The following is an 18,918-nucleotide window of genomic DNA, read 5'->3' as shown; positions in this document are numbered from 1 at the left end:
CAGACAGTTTACTAAGAAATGGAGACAGTGACAGCAAGACCCCCTCATCGACTTTTCTAATTCTGAAGACACATCACAAACAAGTAAACTGATTAATACATAATAAGTTTGCAAGTAGTGAGAACATACCATGGAGAAAAAAAAAATCAAAATTGATAAAAGGGGAATGTGGTATTTTCACATCTGGCTGGGAATGTTTTCCCTAAAGAGGTGATGTTTGAGCAGATACTTGAGGAAAGGAAAGTATGAATTAGCCATGTGGTGTCCAGAAGAATGTATTTCAGATTGAGATACACTTTGCAAGTGCGAAGGCCCTGGATGTGGGAGTGGGTTGTGTAAGTCCACGATCAAAGTGAGGAGGAAGAAAGACAGGAGCTAAAGCCACTGAGGCAGTCAGAAGCCTGATCCTGCCAGGCTGCTCTTACGTTTTATTCTGTTTGTGGTTTAGGCAGGGGTGATAATGCTCTGATTTACATTTTTAAAGCATCATTCCTTAGGAGAAGAGCTTTGTTAGATGGCTCAGGGGTAAAGAATCTGCCTGCCAATGCGGGCATGGCAGTCCGCTTCAGTATTCCTGCCTGGAGAATCCCCAGGGATAGAGGAGCCTGGCGAGCTACTGTCCATGGGGTGGCAAAGAGTCAGACACAACTGAAGTGACTTAGCACGCACAATGCAGGAGACACAGGAGAGGAGGGTTCAAGAAGATTCCCCTGGAGAAGGAAATGGCAACTCACTCTAGTATTCTTGCCTGGGAAATCCCATGGACAGAGGAGACTGGTGGACTGTTGTCCGTGAGGTCACAAAGAGTCGGACATTACGGAGCTGCCGAGCCAGGGCATGCCTTTGGAGAAAGGGTATGGGGGTTTAGAATGAGTTTGTGAAGTTTGAAACTCTTTATCAGACCCAGGTTATAATTTAAGAGAGTGGAATATCCAGGTTATAATTTAAAGGAGAGTGGTCAGACTCTTATTACACTGAACATATGGCAGAAGAAGAAAAAAGAAAGGAATCAAGGCTTTTATCACAAGAAATTGAGTGAATGTTGATACCACTTAAAGAGATTTGAGGGGGCAGAGAATCAAGGATTCTGTTTCGGATGTGTTAAAACTGGAGCTCAGGGCTGAAAGATAAATATGGATGTTATTAGCATATAAATGATACACACAATATAAAAGTAGGTGACTGAATGAGATCATTGAGAGTGAATATAGACAGAGATATGAGAAGAAAGCCAAGCGCTGAATCCTAGAGGCTTACAACTTTAAACAACCAGAAACAAAGTGGAAGTTCTAGGAAAGGAGAGTGGAAAAGCCATAGAAATAGGAGGAAATGAGACAATTAAGTGTCAAGACATCCAAGCAAAAGATTTATTTCTTAGAAGGGAGGAATCAATTCTTCACTCCTTTGTTAAAATAAGGCAGTGTGTTCAGATAAAATAAGGCTGATAATAAGACACTGGGGTGTGGTATGATGGAGGCTCCTGGGGTGAAGAGAGGTTTTAGAATTGCCTGCATGCTAAGTCGTTTCAGTTGTGTCCAACTCTTAGCAACCCTGTGCACTATCGCCCACCAGGCTCCTCTCTTCATGGGATTCTCCAGGCAAGAATACTGGAGTAGCTTGCCATGCCCTCCTCCAGGGGATCTTCCCAACCCAGGGATCAAACCTGTGTCTCTTCTGTCTCCTGAATTGACAGATGGATTCTTTATCACTACTGCCCCCTGGGGTGTGTGGGGAAATAAAAGTTTGACTGGGCTAGGCTAAGGACTGAGACTGGCAAATTGAACAAGAGAATAGTTTGCATTCTTTTGGGAAATTTTGCTCTAAAAAGGAGCAGAGGACTAGACAAGCACGGTCTGTTTTGTTTGCTTATTTACGTAGGGAGACATGACACCATGCTGGCATGCTAAGAAACCTTCCCCACACACAAGGCAAAGGGATGATTTGGGAGAGACTGGAGGTAACTAAAGGGGTGGAAGTCTTCCACTGCATCCAGTGGACATCACAGGACGTGAGTCAGAGTACAGACACAGGGAAAACATCTTCAGAAGAAACAAAGTCAGGTAGGAAGGTATAGAAAGGCAGGTAGCTATGGTTTGTTTGTTTTGCAGGGGGGTGGTTGGGAGGGGAGTATATTTTCTATAAATTACTTCTATCTTCTCAGTGAAATGGTAAGCTAGATTATGAAATGTGAATAGATTTGAGGGGGTGTTGAACGCTTGACAAGTAAAGAGATGTCAAATAGTCATCTCTGAAACCATCTTCTCTAGTTACATGGACCTACAAAAGGACAAGTTTATACTTTCTAAAGTCAAAGATATAAGAAATAAACTATACATCGGTATAAACTCATACCCATTACTTGGTAAAATTAATAAAAATTGAACATGTTCATTATATTCACTCATTTTTATACTACGATTTCTCTATCCTGTGTCTTTAATTTAAGTATGCATTACAGATTCATAATGCATACCATACCCACCTCATTTCAATTAACTCTATTACTTTTAATTTTCTTCAGTTCGGTTCAGTTGCTCAGTCATGTCCAAGTCTTTGCAAACCCATGGACTGTAGCACACCATGCTTCCCTGTCCATCTCCAACTCCTGGAGCTTACTCAAACTCATGTCCATAGAGTGGGTAAAGCCATCCAACCATCTCATCGTCTGTCGTTCCCTTCTTCTCCCGCCTCCAATCTTTCCCAGCATCAGGATCTTTTCAAATGAGTCGGTTCCTCACATCAGGTGGCCAAAGTATTGGAGTTTCAGCCTCAGCATCAGTCCTTCCAATGAATATTCAGGACTGATTTCCTTTAGGATGGACTGGTTGGATCTCCTTTCAGTCCAAGGGACTCTCAAGAGTCTTCTCCAACACCATAGTTCAAAAGGATCACTTCTTCAGCACTCAGCTTTGTTTATAGTCCAACTCTCACACCCATACATGACTACTAGAAAAACCATAGCCTTGACTAGACAGACTTTTGTTGGCAAAGTAATGTCTCTGCTTTTTAATATGCTGTCTAGGTTGGTCATAGATTTTTTCCCAAGGATCAAGCATCTTTTAATTTCATGGCTGCAATCACCATCTGCAATGATTTTGGAGCCCCAAAATAAAGTCTCTCACTGTTTCCATTGTTTCCCCATCTATTTGCCATGAAGTGATGGGACTTGATTCCATGACCTTAGTTTTCTGAATGTTGAATTTTAAGCCAACTTTTTCACTCTCCTCTTTCACTTTCATTAAGAGACTATTTAGTTATAAACAGCCTCTTTTAATATTCTTTAATATTTATATATTTATTTTACCAGGTGTTAGTTGCAGCATGCAGGATCTTCAATCTTTGTTGCAGTATGTGGGATCCTCAGTTGTGGCATGCATGATCTAGCTCCCAGACAAGATACTGAACAGGGCCCTCTGCATGGGGAGTACAGAGTCTTAGCCATTGGACCACCAGGGAAGTCCCTCTATTACTTAATTTAAATTCAAGCTTTTTATCTTTGTCTTGGCCATTGGGTGTCTGTGACAAGGACAGAATTCTAGACGGTACAAAGTTTCCCACTTAACCACCCCTGCCCACATCATTACCTTCAAAACACACACATACACACACACATACACACAAGAACATAGTGTAATCCCATCCTCTTGAAAGGGAGTGAGGGTTATGAATATGATGGGATATCACTCCTATTAGGTTACCTGCTAGGAAGAAGTAAAAGGATTTTTGTGGATGTAGTTAAGTCTAATAAATTGACTTTAAGACAATCCAAAGACTGTCTAGTAATCCAGAGACAGTAAGTAGGACTGGTCTAATCAGATGAACTCTATAAAAGAGGTCAGAGATACTTGAAGTAGCAGAGATAATCTCTAGATTAAAGAACTACAGAGGGAAAAAGGATTTGTCTAGATTAGGAAGTAAGAGAACCTTGGAAAAATAGTGGCGATATAAGGAATTTTGCTGATTACAAACTCTGATTTCCAAGAAGCACTGTCTGAGGAAAGAAAAGATATGAAATAGTTACCCTGGAGTGGGAAAAAGTGAGCCTGCAAAAGAAACATAATATAATATTTGAGGTGTGTGATTAAGGATTTAAAGTAAAAGCAGTCTTGTTGAGTAATGGTTTAAAGAAATATTTTACTGTTAGGATACACTTATGAAAAAAGTAACAGTTTAGGTGGGTCCAGGGTTGAAGTTTTGATAGCAAGTGAGATGGAGGAAATGAGGCAAGGAAGTGAGGAGTAACTGTTAGGTTAGGTTAATGACAGTTGCTCAGTTGTGTCTGATTCTTTGCAACCCATGGATGGTAGCTTGCCAGGCAACTCTGTCCGTGGAATTCTCCAGGCAAGAATACTGGAGTGGGTAGCCATTCCCTTCTCCAGGGGATCTTCTTTACCTAGGGACCAAACACAGGTCTCCTGCATTGCAGGCTTATTTTTTACCATCTGAGCAACCAGGGGGGTAACAGTAAGGGATTAATTACTGGAAGTATGGAATCTGAACTGTCCATGGCATAAGTCCAAGTTAAAGCTGATGAGTAGAGAGCCAAAACCGTGGGAACAATGGGATTAAAGTTTCAATCAATTCAAATAATTTTCCAGTGGAAATCTTGAGTGAGGGCATCACAAGGAAGACACCCATGCTATACATCCAGCCCTGGGGTAAGAAGGGGAGAAGGGCAATAGCTTCCAGCTGGGCAGGTTGCACAGTCAACTCTGGTACCAAGAGTTCAAGCCAGCATTCACATCCTAATTGAAACTATACAACAGCTTGCTGATCACACAAGTTTAGGGACCCACAGTAGAATGAAGCGGCAGGGAGAGTGGAGAGGGAAGGAAGACTGGAAGAAGATTCACCCATGTCATGGCCTTCCCTGTGTAACTCCACTCTGGACATTCTGGAGGCAGTGGCCTTGGTTTTATGAGTAATTACAATATTATAAGTTTAGACGTATCCACAATTAGACCTTTGATTCTGATGACAAACTGAAATATAACGCGGTAATCAATCCCAATTCAGTCTTACAAAAGTGGGGTTGGGCTGGCACTGAGGATCTGGTGTTAGACATATCTCTAAAATGCCCCTGAGAACCTGAACTTGCTTTGAACTCTACCAGATCCAAGGACACCACTAGCTATATTCCGAATAACACTTGCCATTTGCAACCTTATGGCCCTCAGGTCTCTCCTTGTATCTAGGCAACCATTTGGGATCCCAAACAGTCTTATATAACAAGTATCCATGCTTTTTGCTGGCATTAATTATCATTCTTGATAAATAATATATATATGTGGAATTTAGAAAAATGATACAGATGGACCTATTTCCAGGGCAGGAATAGAGATTTGGAATGGGTTTGTGGACACAGCAAGGGATGGGAAGGGGGGGGGGACAAACTGGGAGATTAGGTCTGACACATATACACTACCACTTGTAAAATAGACAGCTAGTGGGAAGCTGCTGTATACAGAGGGAGCTCATCTCTGTGCTCAGTGATGACCTAGAGGGGTGAGACGGAGAGGTGGAGTAGGAGGGAGGTCCAATATGTGTACATATGGCTGATTCACTTCATTGTAAAGCAGAAACTACCACAACATTGTAAAGCTATTATACTCCAATAAAAAATAAAAAACAAGTCGCATAATCTTTCATTTTTTTATATGTAAAAGCAAAATAATTTTTGCCCTTACAATGACTCTTCCATTGTAGCCATGCTGAACACAGTTCAAGCGCTTCTTAAATCTGTCTCATGAGCTGTGGTTCTAACAAACCCCAAATAAGCACCTTCCAATTTCAATCAGGTCTCCATTTCTGAAAATTTGGTTAACAATTCTCTTCCTGTCTCCAACCTAAAAAACTATTAAATAAATTTTCAGGAAAAAAAAATGATATTTAATCTAACAGGAAAAGTTAAGTAGCCAGTATGCCATCATCCCATTCTCTGAAAACTTGACAAAGACTTAGGGAGTCAGTCCTGTGACAGACTCTATTAAGCGGCTATTCTACAATTTTCTGAAAATATGTCAGGGAAGATAACTTTTAGGTCCCCCACACAAGAGTGCAGACTGGATGCCAGGAGACCCAACCCTGTGATTACAAGGTTGGAACATTCTTTCAGTCCCACCCTCTGATTTCCAGGATGAGAGAACAAGGCTGGAGATTGAATTAACCACCTTTGGTCAAGGATTTAGTCAATCATGATTATGTAATAAAGATTGCATAAAAACCCCAAGGGCAACATTTTTCTCCCCCTTTCCCCCTGGAGAGCATCCATGTTGGAGAATCAGAATGCTTCCAAGTACCACAGTGCTGGGGCGCCTACTTCATGAGGACAGAGCTCTTTTATTCAGAACTTTACCCTATTTATCTCCTCATTTGGCTATTGGTTCATCTTCTCCCATATCCTTTTTTTTTTTAATAAATAGGTAATCCAGAGAGTAAACTTAGGTTATCCTGAGTTCTGTGAGCCATTCTAACAAATTAGTCAAACTCAAGGTGGGCGTCATGGGAACCTCAATTCATGGGCAGTCAGCCAGAGCCCTAGGGAATAACGTGGGTTTGTGATTGGCATCCTGAACTGGGATTCTTAGGACCTCCAGTTCACAGCTGGTCCATCACAGGCACACGTAACAAACTGGCCTTACAACTGTGAATGAAGTGGAGGGTGATCCTGTGGGACTGAACATTTTCCTTGTGAAATCTGACTCTATATCTGAGGGCTCATGTTCAGTTGTCCAGTCCTGTCTGACTCTTTGAAACCCCATGGACTGTAGCCCTGCAGGCTCCTCTGTCCATGGGATTTGCCAGGCACAAGAATACTGGAGTGGGTTACCATTTCCTCCTCCAGGGAAGGCCCCTATCTCTGAGTAGGTAGAGTCAAATTGAGTTGACTTCTTGGACACCTTGTTTCCCAAAGTGAAATGCCCCTGAGAATTGCTTGCTGGTTTGGGGAAGTCTCCAAGTACACATGTTGGAATTGAGTCTGGAAAACTCTTCACTATTTTTTATTTTCTTTGGTATTTTTCAACACAGATCAAGTTTGCTAAGAAAACTTAAGCTTCAGTTTTGCTATTGGAACATTCTCTGTTGAATATATGCACATATATATCAAACATCCAATTTAATTTTTCCACTCTATAATAAAACAAATGAGGAAGAGTAGATATCCAGGCTACATTTTTTTTCATTAGTCATATTACCATATGGTAAAGGCAGGAAGCCAAAGAGAAATACTTAATAACGTCCAACACATGATGAACTCAAACACTGTGATTTGTGTTTTTTATTCACAAAACAGCCTGACAACTGAGAATCAAGAAAACCAAATGTTTTACTAAATTGTTTCTTAGAAATGCATCCATAATATTTTTATTTTGTCCTAAAGGACTGCCAAATCTTTGCTAAAGAGAAACTGGCCTAAAATTAGATATCAATCTCAGAGAGCCTGCACCACATTGGAACACACACACTCTACGAAATATTTATATGGCCTTCATGGAACTGGCAGTAGACAGTCACCACTTACGTTAATATCATCTCTCATCAATAATTGTATAGCTCTTAAGCTATATGCAGTTAATCAAACCTCAGCATCAAAAATAGACAGGACTGCCAATACAAGATGTGTATAAAGGTAAACCGCTGGCCTAAGTATTTAAAATAGTACTAAAATTCTGCCACTTGTGAATTAAAACATTAATCACAGTTCATATTTGACTGTTTGCAGTAGCCACATGTAGTAGTAGCCACATAAATATAACACACGATTCTGCTATATTTATGAGTTTATTTGAGCCTTATCAGGCTAATAATGTATTTTTTTAATCCCCATTTTACTCAGATTAGAATTAGGATTTAAAACAGAGGATCTTGTTCTAGAGTCTATCTCTTAACAACTATATCCATTGCCTCTTGGACAACACAATTTCACAGTTATACCTAAGATAGGCAAAATGATTAAAGACTCCCTAAACATACTCCCTGGTGGCTCAGAGGTTAAAGCATCTGCCTGCAATGCGGGAGACCCGGGTTTGATCCTTGGGTCGGGAAGATCCCCTGGAGAAGGAAATGGCAACCCACTCCAGCATTCTTGCCTGGAGAATCCCATGGATGGAGGAGCCTGGTAGGCTAGAGTCCACGGGGTCGCAAAGAGTCGGACACGACTGAGAGACTTCAAGAAGAAGAAGAAGAAACATACAATGGTGAAACCTAATCTAAGTCCAGGCCTGCACTCCTTGTACTAACAGCCTTCCCTTAGAGAAATCCCGCCATGTAGAAATACAGTAGTATGTAAAAGTGCAACTTGACTATAATTCTTTAAGAACACTAAAAATTAGACAATAGCATCGTTTGACCTAAGAAAGCATGAAAGTCTAAAAACAGTATGGATAATCCATGCTTCTAAAAAGAAGATAGAACTGAGCACTGCTTTCTTGATAAATTTTCATGAATTAGATAGAGCCTTCAATTGTATTAAAAAAATACTAGTATTGCATTTGCGTATTTCCATAACCACAAAGGCCTTTGTCTGCTGGCATCCATTCATCTCTGGCAGCTCTTGTTGCTTCTCCTCCTCTTACTTCATTTGCTGGGGTCAAGATGTACTTATGGAAAACCTATAATGATTTGTTTACCCATCTACACCTCTATAGATTAATAATCCTATTTTCCATTGACTTCCTTGGCAGGAATAAGGCATCCATGCTATTCTTCCACTTATGAATAAACTATATTATTTTCATGCTAACAAATACTGAGAAAGAATAAAGAACTTAAAAAAAAAAATACACTGGAGATTATCACCAAAATTGTGACAGTGTGTGCAATGACAGGAAAATGAGAGAGGAGAAATGAGAAGGCAAATGAGAAAAAGTAAAATAGTTTTAAAAACTGTTCTTGCAAAAATGGTTACAAACACCCACCAGGGATGTTCATGTATTCTTTTTTTTTTTTTTCTTTTGCAGGGGGAGGTTACACACCATTTTCATCTAATGACCTTTAATATTCCTGCAATTCAGCATGGGAGGTAAAATAGGTATTATTATCGACATTTGAAAAATGAGGAAACACAGCACAAAAATAATGAATGAAATGTCAGAAGTCTTAAAGCTAGTACACACCATAAATGAGACAAATACAGGTCTCCAATTTTAGTCTTTGTTTTTTTCCCCTAATCACACTGTAACTAGAGGCTGCTCAACTTTAGTCTTAAAAACAAATGAGTAAAACTAGATAGAAATATTTTCCACCACTCCACTCCTGCCACTACTGTGAGTTCCTATTCACAATTTCTAGAGATGCAAAAATGCAAAGATCAGTATGTGAAAGTGAAATGTGACAGGTGATATTTTTGAATTAATAGTACTGAAATTTAGGGATTGCCTATTCTGTAGCAAAAAACAATTTAAGGATATCTGGTTAGTTTGAAAAATAGAGTTTCTTGAATATAACACTTTATTTAGATGAAGTAGGGATTCATACTCAGAAATAGAAACAAAGATTTATTGAGTTTAATTTCTAATGAATTACAGGTAAATATGTATTTCTATGTGTGTGTGTATATATATATATGTATATATATATATGCAGCAGTATCATTGCATAAAATATTATGATATGGTAGACTATAATTTCTCTTTTACATAAGCTTACTAATTTTGCATTTTTGTAAAAAAGATAGCTAATCATAAACATCATGACAAAATGCATTAATAGTCAATTCACTGGAGTCACAATGAATGACTAATTAGACTGGTCCCCTTCAGGGTTTTCACCCGATCTGGAAATATCTCAGTGGCTGTTCAGTTTAATATGATTGTATCTGATGAGACCCCTGCAATTCAGAGCCATGGGTTATATATTTTGATTGGTTATATATTTCTTATATTCCTATGTTTTTAAATGAACAATTCATGAAAACTTATAAAGGCTTATCTGAACCTAGAAATTGCTATTTCTAATACATGAAATATTTTTTAAGCAGTCAGATTCCAAGGTTAGAAGGTCCCTTTTGCCTATTACATAGGGAAAAATCATTTTTTCACCTGCTCTCCAAATAAAACCCTTGTGATTTCAAAGCCAGTTCTTCTCTTCCTCACAAGTTGCCAAATCAAAGTAGACCTCAAATCTTCTATCAGAATTGTATGACTGCTTTGATTATACAAATAAATAAAGAAATTTGGAAAAAAAGTATGCCGTGGGGAGTGAAAATAAATTTTTGACATTTAAGCCACAGCTGTGTGACAAGGTCATTTTTACCAAGTCAAAGATGCCCTAAAAATTACTACTTTTGAAAGCCAGCTTGTCACTGCAGATAATGCTCATCTCAGCAAGGAAATTGATGGGCAGTTAGAGATCCTGATGAAAGTCATGGAACTTTCCCCTGTACACGCATTCAACATTTTATCTAATTTCGAATCCCAGGGCCCAGCAGAAGTCTATCCATATTCCACAGGTTATGAACCCCGACAATAAAAACACAACTGCTCTTCAGTCTGGGTGACTGAACTGTGATGTAAATTCACTGCAAGTTTGCAATAAATAAGACCACCCAAGGAACTGTTCCTTTTCATAATCTAAAGATCTGCAACATGCACATGAATGTTAAAAGTCCAATTGTGTTTAAAAACTATAATTAATTCATGTAGGGGTGTATAAACCAGTCTGAGCAAAATTGTTTTACCTTGGTTTCTTTTTATATATCTGATTGAAATGAGTCCAAGAGCTTAGTGATAAGTACAAATCTATTTTTGTTCTTTTTTTAAAGACAAGTTCTTTTAAAATCTGATGAATTCTTCCCTCTTGCTGTAATATATTCAAAAATGAAGGTTTATGAAATTCATAAATAGCTAAAGTACTTCAAATATTGAAGTCTATCATTTTTCTCTTAAGATTGGTAGCACATTCCTCCCTCTACTTTCTATTTTTAGGTAATTAGAAATGTCTTTTAAGCCTGTAAGAGTTGCATGTGTGTTAGCATTAACAATTGTCTCTGCTTTCCCACCTTGCATGATTCTTACATCTTGCATGGCAGCTCCATCTTCCACTTCTTTACAGAACCTGTTTTCTCAAAAGGTACCAGGGATACCATGATGGCTAAAACCAAATATCTTTGCTCAGTCTCCATTTTGTTCACCTTTAGAATCATATTCCTTCAAGAATTTGGAGTCTAGAGTCACAGGAGACAAAATTTTAATTCCAACTCTTTCTTTTATCAACCTCAGATAATAAACTCAGATAATAATAACTCAAAGTTCTTTTGAACACTAAATGAAACAATGCACTTCGAAAAATGATGCTAAATCATTTCTCTCTGGAAGTGCTTGAGTTTTCTGTTTTTTGTTTGTTTTTAAAACACAGGAGCATGGTTTCTCTAGCCATTCTTCATCTCCTTTTTTCTCCTTAAATGTTAAAATTTCAGAGTTGGTCTTTCAGCTGTCAAAGTCTACATTCTATATCATTCTTCCTGGATGACCTCACTTATTTGCATGGATTTAAATATAATCCATGAACTAATGACTACCAAATGTATATCAAGTGCCCTAAATTATCACTCCTGAATTCAAATCTTACATTTCTTATCTGTAATGTCTCTGTAGATGTCCCAGGATAGCCTCAGCTTAGCCTATTAAAAATAGAATTCAAAAAAAAAGTAAAAATAAAAAAATAAAATAAAAATAGAATTCACACCTTCCCCAGAGTACTCTTCTTTACTCAGTTAATGGCAGCAGAACTGTCCACCTGAATCTCAACCATACCCTCATCTCTGCCTTCAACAAGTTGTCAAATCCCATGGACTCTACTCTCCAGTCATTCCTGCATGGCTCTCCTGAGATCTCAATAGACCCCCGACTACCCTCACTCTGTGGTCTCCTCTGCCACATAAATTGAACATTCTACTTTAACTATATTAATCCTCTTCCGCCACAGTTAACAATGCGACTGTTCATTTGTGGAGCTAGTATCCATTTCATTCCTTAATTTACCCAGTATTTACTGAGTGCTTAGTATTAGGAACTCTCTTACATGCTGCTTGATAAGCACCCAGTAGGACTGGGCACTTTATACCTTCTCTTTCCATTGCCTCTTTTCTGAACATTTTGCTGAGTTAATTTGTTATTCTACTTGTATCATAGAGTCGATCCTCTCAGTTACTAAACGGTGAATGTCCTTTCTGTTGCTCTATTTATTTACCCAATGCTTAAAACTCTTAACCTTCTCAGTTATTGATTTAACCAGGGTATATTAGTGGCTACTCTTCCCAGTTGGCACCAGTGGTAAAGAACCTGCCTGTCAATGCAGGAGATACAAGGAGACATTAGAGACTCAGGTTCCATCCCTGGGTCGGGAAGATCCCCTGGAGGAGGAAATGGCAACCCACTCCAGTATTCTTGCCTGAAGAATCCCATGGATAGAGGAGCCCAGCAAGCTACAGTTCATGGGTCACAGAGTCGGACATGACTGAAGCGACTTAGCATGCATGCAATGAACCATGCACAGTTTTAAACGCACAAAATTTATAATGCCCCTCTTTCAGAGTGCTTCCATTCTCTTTAAATATATTTCTATTTCTACCTTTTGGAAAATTCTGTATTAGAGAAAGCTACTCTCCTCCTATTCCCATTCCAAACCAACTTTGAGATATTCCATTTAGCCACTGCTGATCTTTTCACTGGCACTCAGATACTGCTTAACTAAAAATGGGTACACCCTGCTGCTTATCTCATAAAGCCTAAACAACTTGTCTTAAGCTCTAAAGTTAGACATGACTGAATACAACTTAACTAGATTTCAAAGTTATTTTCTACTTATTCTCTACCCCTACCTTGTGCTTTTACTAAAACTTGTTACTTGTTCTTTCCCAAGTCTTTTTGCACAGTAACTGCTGACGGGAATGTCTTTTCTTCCTAGCTCTAAGTATACACATTTTTAAGGGCCAAATTGGCTATCACTTATTTTATAAATTATTTCATAGTCAGTAAAGACAGAAAGATGGCTCTTTCCATTTCTAACATATGTCTAATATATATTTGGGTCTCATCAATTTCCTAGGTTGAATCTGAAGATTCAATATTTTGTTTGTAACAGGCTTATCTCTCCCATTATAACACAATGGCTCTTATTATTGCTCTCTCACACTACATCTCATATAGTTCTTTCACAAAGATAAATCATGAGGACGCCATATTATGATCAAAATATCAATTCATTGACCTTCTCCTTTTCCCACCCTCAGAAGAGAATGGACATCTAGATGCATTGAAACATAATAGGAAAAACAATGAAATTACGAAGTAAAAAAACATAAGTATTCTCCCTAGGAATCCACTAATTATTTCTATAATCTGGACATACTTTTAAGAGGGAAGTCTCAGGAAAGGCACAGGTGATTACTGACAAGATATCTATGATGTGGAAGTTGAGAGGGTGGGCCCTAAAGTGTCAGAAAGGATTTGAGGCTTAATTTGATCAATTACGATTTCAGCATTAGGAGCTTATTCCCACATCAGTAAAATGAAGATGATATGATAGCTTGAGGACTAACTTTGTTAATAAACGTAAAGCAAATGAAATACTGCCCAAAACAAAGAAACTTAGCTATTATTATCCTTAAGCTTTATTTGTTTTTTTACCCACAAAACTGGAACTGGTATAGTTGATCTTAGACTAAATTATTTATTCAATGCCTATATTCTAATAAATAATAAAAAGTTTAGGATTAGGTTATAACAAATATTTTCTATTTAAGCATGTCATAATTGCTCTATGTAAACACACTGCAGCTTTCTCTCATTTTCCCCAAATTGTGACTCTTTTTTGAGACTTACTTTGATTTGATTACTGAATGTCAGTTGATGAGTCAAAGCTGCCTGATCAAGGTACAATAAAATATAGCTCACATTCATTATTATTAGATGCAAGAAGCCAAAATGATGCAGTAAGTTGGCTGTTCATGTCAGTTCTATTGATCAAATAAATTAGAATGAAATTTAAGAAGACAAGCATAAGGAATTTTACTCTTTACTATCCATGAAAAAGAATCAATGATGGTGGTTTTATAACAAGTTCTTAAGCCTTGGATACACATCTAACTGATGTTTGGAAGAATATCGCTATTTTCATTAGTTATAATGTGAGTTTAGAAACAAACTTCTCCGTGTTCAAACTGATATTTTTCTTGTTAAATTTAACAGAGTGGTAATAAACAATATTGGTTCTTCAGTGCAGAAAATGCTTCAGGGACTCTATCTTTTATAACTATGTATTTTAAGAAGTGTTCTAAAGTTTTTATAAGTGCTTTTTTACTTCACAGGTGCTTGGGGCTGGAAGGGTTCCTGAGAGTTCACTGTCCTGCCTTAAGGCAGAGTGAACCTAACCCTCCTAGAGGAAAAAGATGAAGAATTTAAGAATTCTACTATTCCTCAGTGGGACCACCCTCCTTGATGCACTAGCCCCCCAAACCAAGCTCAGTTCAATAAAGCGTATGACACAGAACCAAAACCTTTTAAGATTTTTTTTTCAGTTGAGGTGCAGAAAGCTTCAGATGCAACAGTTTAAATGCCGAAAATAATCCTCAACAGAAAAAGTGAGTCTCAATATTTGAATGCCTGCTATCATTTATTATTACTAAATCCAGTTATTATTTTTAAATCATTGTTATCTAGTTAGGTTTTAATATGGGTGTATTTTGCATTAGTAGGTTTTAAGTAGAGTCCAGTCACCAAAATTTATCACTTTAATAAAAAAGGAAACAGTTGCTTAGGAATAAGGAAAGACAAAGGCTTAGATATGCATCTCAAAAGTATATTGTATTCAACCATGAGAGTTCATCGTAAATGATGATATCTAAAGAAATGCTTGGATGTGGAAACTCAATGAGAAAAGAACTGTTTCTTATTAGCTTTAACAGCAGGGTTTGTTATCATTTAAATGCATGCTCTAATACACTTAGTGTTTTGTGCTACATTTAACAAGATTAAGGGAACACATACTGTTTCAACTCAAATCTTTATCAGAAATCAGAGGCAAGCCTCATTTCTTGACAAAACATTCTCTTGTGGCTCATTCTTGGAGCAAGTTCCACATCAGTAAATCTGTTTACCCAGGTGGACATTGCTCAATTAAAGGATTTTCCTTTCAGGTAACTCTTAGCTTTCCTGAACTTTGAAAACTTTATCCAAAACTTCTAAAAATTGATGTATCTGAGAAGTAGCATAAAATTTAAAAAATTTGAATATAGCAATGCATTAAGAGAAAATTAGAAGGATTAGAGCTCAGTTCTTACACAATTTCACTACAATGCTACAGGTAATCAGATTCCCAGGACAAGTAGTAAATATTAGATAGCCTCCGTAAAAAAAATAAAAAACAACCACATCTCATCATCTCCTTCATCAATGCATTAATTTTTCCACTTTGAAAAGTTTGAACTGCTTGATGTAAGCTTCTGGGAACTTCACCCAAAAAGTGCTTAGATATCAACTTTCAGATAATCTTGTTGAAAACTTTAAACTGCCAAGTGCTCCTACGTAAGAAATTCTTTTTTAAAGTACAATATCTTCCCAGTTTCTTACATTTTACATCTTATGTTTTTCATTGCATTTATATGATGAGTGAAAGTATGCATATTTTAAATCTAGGTCAGCATGGTTCTAAACATTTTATTTCTACATTTTATTCTTCAAGTTCATAGATATTTACAGCTTCTGTTTTTTTTTTTTAATTTTCCACATTTGTAAGTAACAAAATATTATGACTGATACATAAAAGTGCTTTTGTATAGTTCTTTTTGTTTAGTAAATATATTAATAATTCACAATTATTTGAGCATCACATACCTGATGGATTTTTGGCACTTTCAATTGATTATAGTTCTCCATAAAAGACTAAAAATGTATCTATTTTCTATCAGTTTATCAATCATCTACATTCAATGATATGATGGCAAGGTCATAGCTATACTTCCGTGGTAAGTAGAATAATTCCCACCTCCTTATTCTCTGACTTGTGAATATGTTAACTCACATGGTAATGATTTTGCAGATTTGATTAAGGATACTGACCTTGAGAAGGAGAGATTACCCAAGTGGGCCTCATCTAATCACACAAAGACTTAAAAGTGGAGAACCCATTGTGGCTTCGATCAGAAAGAAAGATGTGAAGATAGAGGATCAGAGAGATGCAGTATGAAAAAGGAAAAAAAGAAAAACTGACTTGCAGTTCTTGGCTTTGAAGATGGTGAAGTGGGACCATGAGCTAAGGAATGAAAGCAGCCTCTAGAAATGGGAAAACACGGGATACACATTTTCCCCTAGAGCCTCCAGAAAGAAGTGCAGCTTGGCCAACATTTAAATCAGTGAGACCCAGGTTAGACTTAAGACCTAAAATGCTGTATATTAATAATAAATTCATATAATTTCAGCCCCTGAATTTGTGATCATTTGCTCGGGCAGCAATAGAAAAATGAAGCAAAATCTGAGGGTTTTGAATTTTTCCCCAAATTGTTAAAGATAAACCAACTTATTTCTATGTGAACTTACTTAACAAAATGTTATACACCTTTTTTTTCTCCCTACATTACAAATTTTAGTTATAAAATTTTCTCTATTCCTCTTCTTCACTAAATTTCTCTTGGATTAATCTATTGTATCACTATTGCCTTTTCTCTGTCTTTTTCTCTCAACTATTCATTTTAGTGTTAGGTTGTCATGAATCCTTCATAGGATATAAACACACAATGAGATAGTATGAATGGATATATGTAGTACATGCAAATAGACCTACATCCTCCCTTTCCACTCCTATGGGCATCTTTTTTGGCATTTTTCTTTCCAGATCCACCCTTTTAAACTTGTTGCAAATCAAGAAAACCACAAAAGGAAAATAAATGACTTTATCAATTTCCCAACCACTAGCAAGTTTTTTTTCCTTCGTTTTCTTTGCTGCCACTTTTCTCTGAATAATTTTTAACTGATTTCCTATCAATTAAGTTGTTTAGATTGAGGCATGATTTAGCAACATGGGAGTTTTTCATTTGAATTGCAAGAATTCCAAAGAGGCGGAAACAAGGTTGTGTTTCTTTCTTACAGCACTACCACCTTTGGACTTTGGGAAGCAATATTTGAACTTTGTGTAAGCTGCCAGCAAGGATCACCTCAATGATACCATCCAGTAATGCTGTCAGAAAAGTGCTAGTTCAAATTTAGAGTGCTAAAATTTGGAAAATTTTCATTCATTTCCCAAGGTCCTTAGATGACAAATGTCAAATTACAGACTTGTTTATTTCCTTTACGGAAAATTTACAAGTAAACTATTTAGGTATCAGACAAAATGTCAACTCCTTATTTTAAACTTTGGTGGTGATGGCTGTGGTTTAGTCGCTAAATCGTGTCTGACTATCTGCAACCCCATGGACTGTAGCACACCAGACTCCTCTGTCCATGGGATTTTTCCAGGCAAGTATACCAGAGTGGGTTGCCATTTGCTTCTCCGGGGGATCTTCCCCACCCGGGGATTGAACCTGGGTCTCCTGCATTGCAGGCAGATTCTTGACCAACTGAGGCACCATTGTAAACTTTGTATTATGGTAATTAAATAATGTAAATTTACAATTCTGTAAATAATATCACCCTGTAGAAGCATAAACATATTCATAAACAACACCAGTTAGAGATATCTATAAAGTGATGCTTTCTCTTTGTGAAAATAAATAAATAAGGTGTTAGCCACTCAGCCGGACTCTTTGAAACCCTATGGACTGTATCCTGTGAGGTTCCTCTTTCTATGGAATTCTCCAGGCAAGAATACTGGAGTGGGTTGCCATTCCCTTCTCAAGGAGATCTTCCTGACCCAGGGATCAAACCCAGTTCTCCGGCATTGCAGGCAGATTATTTACCATCTGAGCTATCAGGGAAGTCACCAGTTAAGAGATATTTGTAAAGTGATACTTTCTCTTTAACACAGACCAAATTAATACCTAGAGTTTATCACGTTGAAATATATTTGTGTTCAAATTGAAAACAGGTAAAGTACTATTTGCGAGATGGTGCATCTTCTTACAAAATATGGATTGGGCTTAGTCTCTAGGAAACAATAAATTGCAAGTCAAGAGATTTGAGTTCCAGTCTCAGTTCAGCTACATAAAAGACAGGTTAACTTTACAAGTTAACAAAAATGGGGATGGATGATCTGTTTTCTGAAAAATCAGAACAATGGTGACTTCCTCATGGGTTATCTTCTTAAGGGTAAATGTGATATTACATCTGACATGTTTGTGTCTCAGCCCTTAATAATGTATCTTTTATTGAACAAAAGTATGTGCTGAGTGAATTAATGAATTATTTAAAAGGATCGAAAAACTTCTTCAAAAATTGTAACAAACTATGTAAAAGTAGCATATTGGTCCCATCTATATAAATATTATGCTTCCTTATTAAAGAGAAAGAGAAAACAGGACTTCCCTGGTGGTCCTGTGGTTAAGAATCTGCCTACCAATGCAGAGGACACAGGTTCAATCCTTGGTCGGGAAGATTGCACATGCCTTGGGTCAACTAAGCCTGTGTTGACCCATACAACTACTGAGCCCATACTGTGACTACCGAAGCCTGGGTGCCTAAAGGCCATGCTCTGCAACAAGAGAAACCAGCGCAGTGAGAAGCCCACGCACTGCAACAAGAGCAGACCCTTCTCGCCACAACTAGAGAAAGCCCCATGCACAGCAACAAAGACCCAGCACAGCTAAAAATAAATACATTTTAAAACGAGAGAAAGAAAGGGGAAAGAAGAGGAGGAATAACAGCATCACATGAGTTATACATATTGATCTCCTGAATAAAAAGGAACATCTTTGAGACGAAAAAGATGGTAAAAATGCAATTGTGATATAATTTTATTTTAGGCCATGGATTCTAGTACATAGAGCAT

This window comes from Cervus canadensis, chromosome 27, assembly GCF_019320065.1.
Source record: "Cervus canadensis isolate Bull #8, Minnesota chromosome 27, ASM1932006v1, whole genome shotgun sequence".
NCBI lineage: Eukaryota > Metazoa > Chordata > Mammalia > Artiodactyla > Cervidae > Cervus > Cervus canadensis.
Note: the sequence above shows the minus strand (reverse complement) of the source record.